Here is a 12,829-nt window from a genome sequence, read left to right as displayed (position 1 = left end):
TTAACGTAATTTCGATTAACGAACTGCCTTCCATAAGGATCTTCAATTCGGTTAACAAAAAAAAATTCGGTTAACGAAGTTCTTACGAACCGACCTCAACATGTTTTCGCTTGCACTGACCGGGCAACCAGCTTTAGTATCAGTCCGCCAATACATTAATCGGTTCTAGGGCTTAAATTCCTTACTATTTTAGTAAATATCAAGAAGTTTATACTATTCAATAATTTTAAAGTTTAATATTCAATTTTTTAGTCATTTTAACAATTATTGAACATAATTGAAGGTAAAGTGACTAGTTTAATGCGCGGCATCCAGCCTCTTAACACAGCAAACAGGAGTTAGTCTCTCTCTGTTTTCACTGGAGGTAACATCTTGCTTGAGACTCTCTTCAACTAAACGCTTTTTTTCTGTGTTTCCAAGCAAATTATTGGTCATTTTGAAATATATTTTACATATTGACAATATATAATGCAGTGCAGTGCAGTGTTGATTCAAAGAAAATAATCTTGAATTACACCAAAGAGAGCTAAAATTTTATGGGTGAAATGGCGCCATGGGGTGACTTCTCTTCCACCCCAATGCCTTCTCTTCTTCCTTCTCCTCCACCCCCATTCTAAATCCCATCATCATCATCATCCAGGAGCCTTCTACATACACACCTCAAAGTAAGTGAACTTTTCTTCCATTTTTGTTGAATTTAGGAAATTTTCCGTGAGCTGGAACCAATTACCCAAAAACCCATTGAAACAATGGTTTGAGTTAACGAACTTTTTAGGTTAACGAGCGACCTTCTGGAGCGGATTGAGTTAGATTACAGAGGGGTCACTGTATATATATATATATATATATATATATATATATATATATATATATATATATATATATATATATATATATATATATATATATATATATATATATATATATATATATATATATATATATATATTGGCATGTCAGTTTTATGCCATTACTTATATTACAGGTATGTACATATATCACAACATTAGTAAAGTTTAAGCTGAAACTGCTCTTAAATATTTTTTCCTTTTTTAATAAATATTTATTTAGGAACTAAGTTTTACAGGGTTAGTATGAAATAATAATAACAGTACAGGTTGTACCTCTCTAGTCCGGCATTCTGTGGTCCGGAACGATTTTAGTTTGTCCAATAGGTAGATAGGCAGCTTCTTTTTTTTTCTTTTTTCTTTTTTTCTGAATTATTATTATAATTATTATTATTACAGGAGTATTAAAGTTTTGCCCCTCAGGCCCCAATGTGGGTCAGTGACCTATGCCCAGGTGGGCTAATCCCCATAAAAAAAAAAACAACAAAGCCGCGCACTTACATACTCGCAGTCTCACTTTTTTTTTTACCATTAATGGTTAGCTACTTATATTGTTCCATTTATTAACATTAAATAACATTACAGGTATTTCAAATAACCATATTAATTTTTTTACATGAATTTTACTACAGCTAAACTCAGGGTCTTATTTTCTTCAGTTTTATATGTAGAATCAAACAGTCACTGGTTTTGTAAGCTTCAACAAAAACAATGCCGGTAGCCGTCTCATCTCCTCGTGTGTTTTAATATTCCACGTATTATTAATAAATTGTATTGTTAATTTTGCACACACAAACATTAATTCATTAAAAACAAATTCAGAAACATTAATTAAAATATATATGAACAGTAAATAAGTGTTGCTTTCATATTCTTATGTAAAGTAATGACGATATGTTTTCACGTGTGCCCACTTACATATGCGATCTCTGTTTTTTCTTTACCATTATCGTTAGCTACTTCTATTGTTCCATTTTTTAACATTAAATAACATTACTTTTAAAAACCATATTAATTTTACTACAGCTACAACCAGGGTCTTATTTTCTTCAGTTTTATATGTAGAACCAGTCAGTCACTGGTTTTGTAATCAACGAAAACAATGCTGTCTCATTTCCTCGTGTTTTAATATCTACGCATTATTAATGAATTTTATTGCTCATTTTGCACACACAAACAATAATTCAATAAAAAAGACTTTCAGTACAGTATTACCCCGCCTAACACGGTTTCACTTAACGCGTTTTATCATATACGCGGTGCCTCGCCAGAGCTGAACTTTCACTTAACACGGATTTTTTCCACATATACGCGGTGAGTGTCCGGCTCGAGACACTATTTTTAGATTTGCCCCACCCTGCCTGACTGCCTGTTTTAGCTCATAAAATTCATACAAATTACCCGGCCAGAATATAATTTACATTGCTGGAATTCTTATAATTTGGTGATCATTTTGAATATAAACATCATATTTTTGCATTAGACATACAAATTTTAGATAAAAAATTTTCTCAAATTAACTATGTTATCTTTTGTGCAAAATATATGACATTTATATTCAAAATATTCCTGGTCTTACAAGGAATCCAGCAATGTCAATTATATTATCCTAACTTTAGTTTGAGGTATTATTTATTAAAATTTAGTGGTTATCCCACACATCTCCTTGGGACGGTTGGTGGGGGGTGGGGGGGAGGGAGGGACCGACCGACCATCTGTTACCCTGTGAAGAATTATTTTTTTTTTTATTAACTGAAGATATTTGTTTTAGCTCATAAAATTCATACAAATTATCCGGTCTGAATATAATTTACATTGCTGGAATTCTTATAATTTGATGATCATTTTGAATATAAACATCATATTTTTGCATTAGACATACAAATTTTAGATAAAAATTTTTCTCAAATTAACTATGTTATCTTTTGTGCAAAATATATGACATTTATATTCAAAATATTCCTGGTCTTACAAGGAATCCAGCAATGTCAATTATATTATCCTAACTTTAATCTGAGGTATTATTTAATACTAAATGTTAAAAACCCTGGAAGGGAGGATTGGTGGGGGGTGGGGGGGAGGGTTGGGACTGACCGCGCGGTTGGAAGAGGGGGGGAGGCAAGGTGGGGTACTTTGATTGACAGATAGTGTTGTGAAGATTTTTTTTTTTTTTATTAACTGAAGATATTTGTTTTAGCTCATAAAATTCATACAAATTACCCGGTCAGAATATAATTTACATTGCTGGAATTCTTATAATTTGGTGATCATTTTGAATATAAACATCATATATTTTTCATTAAACATACAAATTTTAGATAAAAAATTTTCTCTAGGTAACTATGTTATCTTTTGTGCAAAATATATGACATTTATATTCAAAATATTCCTGGTCTTACAAGGAATCCAGCAATGTCAATTGTATTATCCTAACTTTAGTTTGAGGTATTATTTATTAAAATGTAGTGGTTTTCCCCCAAAAATTTCTCTGAGAGGGAAGAGCCAGCGAGTGTAGTGTGAGAGAGGGAGGGAGTTGAGTCCATTATTTGAATGGACATTAACTTGGCGACTGTATTTCTCTTAAGTATTAATTGTGTGCATGTACCATCATAAAATTAAGATGTTATTTTTACTACAACATAGGTATGTGCCTTCAAAAAGTGGAGTTTGGGGGTCAGGCCGGTTTCTATTGGAATTAATCCCATATGTTCTGTTGTTCACTTAACGCGGATTTCACTTAACGCGGGACCCTCTGGGTTCAATTGACCGCGTTAAGTGGGGTACAACTGTAATAAACAATAATGAATCTTTTATACATAAGAGAAATGACGCTGTTTACATGATTGTGCACGTTGTCTGAACGTTGGTGGGCCGTTCAAACCCGTCGAAATTCTAGTTTCCGCCGTCAAAATTTTTAAATGTGTTGTTTTTTTTTTGTGTTCAAATAGAAAACGTCGAATTAAAAACTCGCGAAATTTGGGAAGCTACTGTATGTCTTCAAAGAGACCATGAAGCAGAGAAAGTGGTGCTAGTGCTTCCAAGCATAAGCACAAGTCACTATCTATCCAGGAAAAGGGTGAATTTCCATGGTCCGGCACCGATCAGGTGCCGAGGTTGCTGGACTAGAGAGGTACAACCTGTACTGGACAGTAGTAATGTAAAATCTCAAAAGAAAACCAAGGTTACTGTCAGCCCTCTAAAGGAAGAAACCAACTCGGCCCTGAAGGATGACAAACAGCTGATACCTTGAATGAATTAAGAGAGACACCACCATCTGATGTATAAGTTGTTAATTTTTAAGAACTATGCAGAAGTCAAATCACCCCTAGATCACATTGGTTCATGGCTAAATATTATCAGTAAATAATATGTATTATCTGCTCTGCCTAAATTAAAGGTACAGTAGTTAATGGAATGGTATACTATGTGTTGTAGATACTGTACAACATACTGTATGTGTATCTTCACCATTAACAGGTAATCATGTGTACTTATTACCAAAGGTGGGCACGCGCAACTTTTTTTTTTGCGCTGCAACTGTGCTGAAATAGTTGCGCCGCAACCATTTTAAAAAAGTTTTGCCGCAACTGCAACACGCAACTTTATAAAAATATAGAAATTTGCCTATTTATAAGTAAAACAAATATAAATTATACAAAAAAGTTAATATTATCAATATTTTATTACAAAATTACAAAAAAATGCCTCACTAGCAACTACAGCGAGGGAAGGGGAGCGACGGAAAGGGGGGGGGGGGTAGGCGGCGAGGGTCTCATCTGGTTTATAGCTCAGAAATATGCTGCCCGACCTGTATCATGTGTATGCTGAATCATTCCATCAGAAACAAATTTTCCCAATGCTCGGCTCTAGGGATGCCTGTTTGTTTATACAGTCGTATTCCAATTTTCAATTATTGCCAAAGAATTTTGCGCTTTGCGCTTGAAAATGCTTGTAAAAGTTGTGCCGCAACCAGTTCCGCAACTGTTTGGAAAAATGAGCAGTGCAACTGCACGCGCAACCAAAAAAGTTGCGGCACAAGTTGCGCCGCAACTTTTTGTGTCGCAACTGCCCACCTTTGCTTATTACTGTGTAAGCCGAACAATTAACAAATACTGCTTGTATAATTTTCAAAGTGAATTTGGTGACCCATGACCAACATAACAAATCTATAGGATTCCCAGTGGCCCAGGCCTGTGTGTCTGGCACTTTATTCCATAAATCTCAAGAAAAATCTCTCAATTCAACCAGGTTCTAAAATGGAGTATTTGACCCATTCCCTAGGCTGTGTTCAGTTGCGCAACTTGTTGCATTCATAGTGCTGTACTGTGTTACTTTTTCAACTGACCCACAGAATAGTCAACGATTCAAAGTTTTCCAAAGACTTTATACTATAAGGAAAATAGGAAAGTAGCTGTCCTATGCACAGCATAAAATGTGCTCTCAAAAAATGGCACCATCTACTGTATTACATTTCCAGCACAGACAGATATTTCCAGATGCTAGATACTAAATAATACAAATATCATCTTGTTCAGTCATATAGTGTATTTTGATGAATAATAAAATACTGTACTGTAGATGTGTTGAATCTCACAACAAAACTTCACTTAAATTTTTATGTGTCACACATTCAGGGAGTTTCTTTCCTGTCTTCTGTATCACCACAGAGATGTATTGTAAAATTTATATTGTTTAATTTATATTAAGCTATTTTATATGTATTTGACTAAAACTTAATTAAATGTTCAATACAGGTATTTTTTAGTGAAGGAACAGGCCACTTAGGTAAGCTTTGATGAGTGTTATTCGCACCCATGGAAACTAAGCCTCTATTTCCCATAAGCCTTTATTCTTGCCAACCACGGGAATTTTCAGGAACCTAACCGCTGTTATTGGCGAGGGACTACTGTATATGCACACATACAAAACCTGCAGTAAGTATTAAAACGCTAAATTGTGGCATTGCAATAAACAAAAAAAAGGTTGACAATCCCTTATCCGAAATCCTTTGGGCCAGAGGCATTTCGAATTTCGGAATTTTTCGGTTTTCAGAATGGTTATTTTTTTTTTTTTTTTTTTTTTTTTATAAATTTTATGAGCTAAAACAAATATCTTCAGTTAATAAAAAAAAATATTCTTCACACCGTGCCAGATGGTCGGTCGGTCCCTCCCTACCAGATAAATGTGTGGGAAAACCAGACTATTTACCTTTTTAGTAATAAATAATACCTCACACTAAAGTTAGGATAATATAATTGACATTGCTGGATTCATGGAATCGGATTAATGCTATACGGGGTACTCGATGGAGGCCTCCTCCCCACCCTGATCCCGCCTCCCTTGCCTGCTCTTTAATGGAGGACTGGGCACGAGCTTCCTCCCCTGAGGCACTTCCAGATCCAATGGAGGGGGCAGTGCAGGCTCGCATCGATGCGTCTGAGCCTGTTGTTCATGCTGCTCTTACCTCCCCTGCCCCCACCTATCATCCCATCACACAGTTCGAGCTTGAGCAGTGCTCGTCACTCTAGAAAAGACACCTCTCCTGGGGATGATCAGATAACCTACTCCGTCCTCAACGCCTGTACTAATATTCCTAACGGCCCCTTGCTTGCTCTCTATAATATTGTAGGTTATGTATCTAAGCTACTGTGCCGAGTAGCAACCTTGTATATAGCTACTGTGCCGAGTAGCACCTATGTATATAATGGTTTTCAGTTAAAATCCTGTTTTACTCGTACTGTATTACAATAATATTCTATCCTATCATTAGCCTTATAATCCCACAACTGAAAACCATTCGAAAAGCGATTACGGTAACATCTTTTGAACGAAAGAAAGCGAAAGTCATTGTTTTCGTCACGATTTTATCCCACTTTCCACTGTAATACGTACGTCATTTCAGCAAAATTATTACATTTCTGAATGCATTATATTAAGCACAGTATGAATAGAATACCATTGTAATATAACAGTATTTTAATCAAAAACTATTAAAAAAACGAGTAACTTCTCTTGAACATCGGAAGGTTAGGTAAAATCTTTTGTTTTCCCTCATGTATTTTATCCTATTTTACATTAAAATACATAACGTTTCAGCAAAACGACTATTTATTTACGAGAATGTATTCATTCAGGCATATATATATATATATATATATATATATATATATATATATATATATATATATATATATATATATATATATATATATATATATATATATATATATATATATATATATATATATATATATATATATATATATATATATATATATATATATATATATATATATATATATATATATATATATATATATGTGTGTGCAAGTAAATCACTGTAGCGATGATACAGGTATATGCTGATAAACACAAGGAAAGAAGAAAAAAAAAGTTCCTAAGCGCTATGTAATTCACGTCTTCAGGGGTGAGTACAGACTGGAGAAGTACAAAACAAGGTGTATATATACAGAGGAGGGTGAGATCAGGTCCATTATGGTCAGGTATTAGTGTATATATATACAGTATATATATATATATATATATATATATATATATATATATATATATATATATATATATATATATATATATATCTAGGTATAGTTGTTTTTAAGACCAAATTTTAGTCAAAAAATTGGGGTCGTCCCTATACATGCATTAGTTTTGTTAGGTTGAACCTGTCGTGATGGAAGGGCGAGCAACTTAGCTTCAGACATGAAAAATATTTACCATTTACTGCCAGTAAACAATGGAAACGTAAAATATATACCAATTAGTAATGAAAAGTTGTGCAGTTCTTTCAGCAAATGAAGCTCACCAACTTACAATAGGCTAAATTACCTTACAACGTGCTTTCAGTAGTCTATGTTGAAGTTCTTAGCACAGGCTAACTTATCATATCATATACGGTATCACAGTTCTCATTGATCTACAAAAAATACCAGTAATAAAAACGTTTTCGATATTTCACACTTAATATAATACCCGGTAATCTACTTCAACCTCCTATTGTTTACAATGACGCATGACGCATCACGCACCACCATCTGTTGAATGTATCAGCTAGACCAGTGGTTCTCAACCTTGTTTGCCCCATGCACCCCTTTCACCATATGTCAGAATGTCATTCCCCCCTCCTTTCCAAGATTGTCTGCCTCAAAAAGTGCATTCCAAATAATATGCATATAATACTGAAAATCCTTTTATTTTTCCATATTAGTATATATACATTTACAATTTTACATGGATTATTTATATAGTGGAGTTTTACATATTAAATGCCAATTGAAAATGTTGATGGATTTATAAAACTTGAATAAAAGTAAAATAGTTTTTTTTTATATAAGGAATTACTTAACAGACTAAACTGAAGCATAATGCAATAAACAAAAAGTTCAATAGAATACCATGATATTGTAAATTTGTAATTAATTTTATTCAGATGAAGATTACAGTCAATGAGAAACCTGTGATTGTTTTTTTTTCGCCAATCTGGGATACGTGCGGAGGAGTGCTTGAAAGGGCACAAGGCAGGTCATTTTCACTCTAATCTACTACGTTGCTTCATTTAATTTTCAACAGAGTTGAAAAGTCTGACTCACAAAGATATGTCGACACAAACGAAGCAATGCACGGATAGCTCTTCTGCCACTTTTGGGTAGGAACGCACATCAAGGGCCAAAATTCTGTGATTGATTTTCATCGAACATATCTCTTGCTCCCGAATCAGTTCCCCCTGAAAACCTGAATTCCCCCCTGGTTGAGAACCCCTGAGCTAGACGGTACACGTGTTTTTCGAATCATTTTCAGTTAAAAAACTGTTACATGACATGTATATTTTACCTTAACTGTGCCTGAATGAATATATTCTCGTAAATAAATAGTCGTTTTGCTGAAACGTTATGTATTTTAATGTAAAATAGGATAAAATACATGAGGAAACAAAGATTTTACCTAACCTTCCGATGTTCAAGAGAAGTTACTGCTTTTTAATAGTTTTTGATTAAAATACTGTTATATTACAATGGTATTCTATTCATACTGTGCTTGATATAATGCATTCAGAAATGTAATAATTTTGCTGAAAAGACATATGTATTACAGTGGAAAGTGGATAACGTGATCGAAAACAATGACTTCGCTTTTCGCTCAAAAGATGTTACCGTAATCGCCGTAATGGTTTTCAGTTGGGGATTATAAGGCTAATGATAGGATAGAATATTATTGTAATACAGTACGAGTACAACAGGTTTTTAACTGAAAACCATTATATACATAGGTGCTACTCGCACAGTAGCTTATATACAAGGTTGCTACTGGCACAGTAGCTTAGATACATAACCTACAATATTATAGAGAGTGCAAGGGCCAAGTAGGAATATTAGTACAGGTGTTGAGGACGGAGTAGGTTATCTGATCATCCCCAGGAGAGGTGTCTTTTCAGAGCGACGAGCACTGCTCAAGCTCGAACTGTGTGATGGGATGATAGGATAAAGGGGGAGGTAAGAGTTAAGTACCTAACAACAGGTTCAGGACGCGATCGACAAGCTGTACCGCCTCCTGCATTGGATCTGAAGGCCTCAGGGAGGAAGCTGTGCCCAGTCCTCCATTAAAGAGCAGGCAAGGGAGGCGATCAGGGTGGGGAGGAGGCCTCGTCGAAAACACCCCGTATAGCATTAACTGGATTCCATACATATAAGAGGGTACTACTGAACTATAGAGACCTCAGGAAGGATAGCCAGTCCGCCTCACGAATCCGACGATTCCTGAGTTGCATGAGCACCAATTTTTAAGTCTCTCAGTCCTCTGGAGAGCAAGACTGGTAGAGTGGCAGAGTGAGATTGGTTACCTGCCGGAGATGTCTCAAGTGGCAGGGATACGATACTCAGTAGATGGCACTTCTAGGGTGACGGAAGGGCGTGAGGATAGCCATTGACAGAGTCATACACGGTATCAACAAATCGAAGGCCAGAAGAGTCAAGGGACCAGACAACATAGAATCCGCCCAGGTAGAAGCGTTGGGTATTACAGAAGGAAGGAACAGCATCTTGTGAGACGAAGACTTAGGGACGACATGAGCTGATGTCGAGGCAGAGGAGACCCCTGAGATGGGGTAGTAACGCAAGATGGCCACTATACAGAGCAGGCTCGGTGCAGACGGGTAGGATGAAAGGAGAGATAGACCGTTCAATAGTAAGCCAACATCAAGGAAACTATGGGGAAAGTGAGTAGGATCAAGCCAGGGACAAAGAAAGCGAACATCATCCCCATTAAGAAACTGTGAGATGTATCCGTTTAGGTACATTATGCGGATGATCCGAGTAAGACTGGGATGGCGGGCATTAAAGTCGCCAAGAACAATATTGGGGAACCCCATCATGGAGGCCGGAAGAACCTGGGGTTCCAGATAATCACTCTGAAATGAACATTGACTAATAACGAAGGGTCCGTCACCAAGAGTAAGTGAGACAGAAAGTAATTCAGACGGGGGTCCATGTGAGTCAGGTGAAGGGAGACTAACAGATGGGAATGGTGTTACGATAAGGGTGAGGAGGTTACGAGCCTGCCCACGGTACCGAGGCAGTGGGTGTAAACAGCATAGCCAGAGGAGGCGGAGGAGTAACATCACAGATGGTTTCAGCGAGCAACATCTACTTGATGGGGAGAGCACAAATTGGGTGAGGTCTGTCCGCAGGCTCCAAGCCCCTGATGTTCCATTGTAAGAAGAGGGAGGGAACGGCCTCCGTGTGAGATGAGTCGGTGGGGGTTAGACAGGGCTCCAGAGGAGGTACCAACGGTTGAGAAAAATGGAGAGGAGGAGGGAGAGGATGGATTCCTCCATCTCGGGAGATGGAAGGAGGCGGGTCAACACTAGGTTTCTGTGTGCGCGCCTTATTGGGTCAGGTGTCCAGAATGAGTTGTTATTGCCTCTGCAATGTCCTATTGTTTTTGCAAATTAGTCGAAAGGGCAGAGAGAAGGCTAATTTGCCTGGAGTGGCGATCCAGACGGAGAGAGTGATTGTTTCCCAGTAGAACCAACTTGGTGTACTCAGCAGAGCTGGAGGTGTATACAGGGAGCTGCTGAGGCCCGACTGGGCATGGTGGTGGTAGCGACAGAGAGGACGGGGAGGGGATTCAGGTGAGTAAGAGGTGGTGGTGCTGGTGAGAGACAGCGGGGTCCGGGTGGGCAGGAGGTGGTGGTGACGGGGAAGAAAGGTGAGGGCTCAGGTGAGCAAGAGGTGGTGGTGCTGGTGGCGACAGCTGGGGTCCAGGTGGGCAGGAGGTGGTGGTGACTGTGTGGTGCAGGCTGCAACGACCTTGTTCCAAGAATGGTAGGGAGAGGAGGGAGGAGAAAGGATGGTGGTAGGGGTGGAGAGGGGGAATGGTAGAGGAGAGGAGATCAATGGGAAATCCTTGGTGGATGGAAGACGTGGTGATAGGAGTGAGGTCATTGACAGGGCTTCATCAGAGATGAGGGCGGTGGCATAAGGTATGTTTTCCGGGCGAGTGCCAGACGATGTGAGTTAATTGTCATTCCAGTATGCAGGACTGCTATGGCAATTGACACGCCGCGGAATAACTGGGATTTGGTTCTGAATTTCGATTTGCATTCCACTGTGTCGTGAGTGTGACCTGCACAGAAACCACAGGCGACCATCCTCGCACTCCCCAGGTGCGTGTTTCCAATGACAGCAAACGACCACAGATTTTCGGGTTCCGATAAATCGGTCGAGAGGACAGTTGTGATTTGGTCCTACATTCACCTTCGAGGGAGGGGCCCACCCACCAGCCGATGAGTTCATATTGATGGACGTTTGAAGACCAGGTTGATGCGCGTTCCATGTCCAGTAGTTGTGGGAGAAGAGGCCAAGATCGTCGGGGGATCTCCCAGGGTGCATGGCTAACCATTACCCTTTGGTACGACAAGTTTCTGGAGGATGGTGGTGAATCCCAGCATCACCTCCTGGGAGCAGCAGAAGCCCATCAATCTTTTAAGCTACTAGGGAACATATGGGCACGGGGTGGAGAAACTGCAGTGGTAGCGGGTAAACAAAGTGAAAGATTACAGAAATAGTGTTGGAATGATGACAAAATTAAATTAAACAGGGTTTTTAAAATGCAGTAAGGAGGACTCAAAACACGACTAACTTAAATGTCTACTCATAAGCAGTAGAAGTATGAAACAAAGGATGATATTAGGGCCTTGGTATGTACAGAAAAATCGATAAAATAGCATTCACTGAAACATGGATCAACCTAGACTCACGTGAGTTACTCGGTCGAATACCAAATTGCGGGTTACAAATTGTTCCATACCATATGCAGGCAGGCAGAAGAGGCGGGTAGAATCTATGTCAGGATAATCTAAAGTGTGAAATAAATACGAAAAAAAAAACTGGGCAGACAGAACACAATTTGGATAGAATTGATCGTGATGGGAAAAAATTAATCACAGGAGTAATATAGACCTCCCAATCTTGATAGAGTAAATGAGAACTTATCTGGGATGAGATACAGGGCTTCCATACACAACAAATCTGTATAGTAGGTGACTTTAATCTAGGCCAAATAGATTGGACTGACCTTATGGGTAACTCAGAATCAGAAGATTTTCTGAAAGCGATCCAGGACTGTTTCTAAGTCAACATATAACCCGAACCCACCCGGGTAAAAGTATACCGATTTAGTTCTGTCGAACCGAGAAAACCTCATTAGCAATGTGGAGGGGGAACGAGCTTGCAAACAGCGATCACAAAAAATTAGATTCCAGTTAGATTTTCAGGGCAGACGTAAGGAAAATTGCACTAAGTACAACATTTCAGAAAGGCAAACTGACAGTTTGAAGAGGCAGCTGAGGGAGGGGGTGTCGAGCTTGGGGTGAGCTACATAACCGCATGAGGTGACCTCCTCAATGCACCCACAGAGCAACCTCACCATACCAGGAGACCTGACAGTTGAGACTGACCTGATACTGAGAT

The sequence above is a fragment of the Homarus americanus genome, unplaced genomic scaffold (assembly GCF_018991925.1).
Source record: "Homarus americanus isolate GMGI-L3 unplaced genomic scaffold, GMGI_Hamer_2.0 scaffold44464, whole genome shotgun sequence".
Classification (NCBI taxonomy): Eukaryota; Metazoa; Arthropoda; class Malacostraca; order Decapoda; family Nephropidae; genus Homarus; species Homarus americanus.
This window is presented reverse-complemented; position numbering follows the sequence as displayed.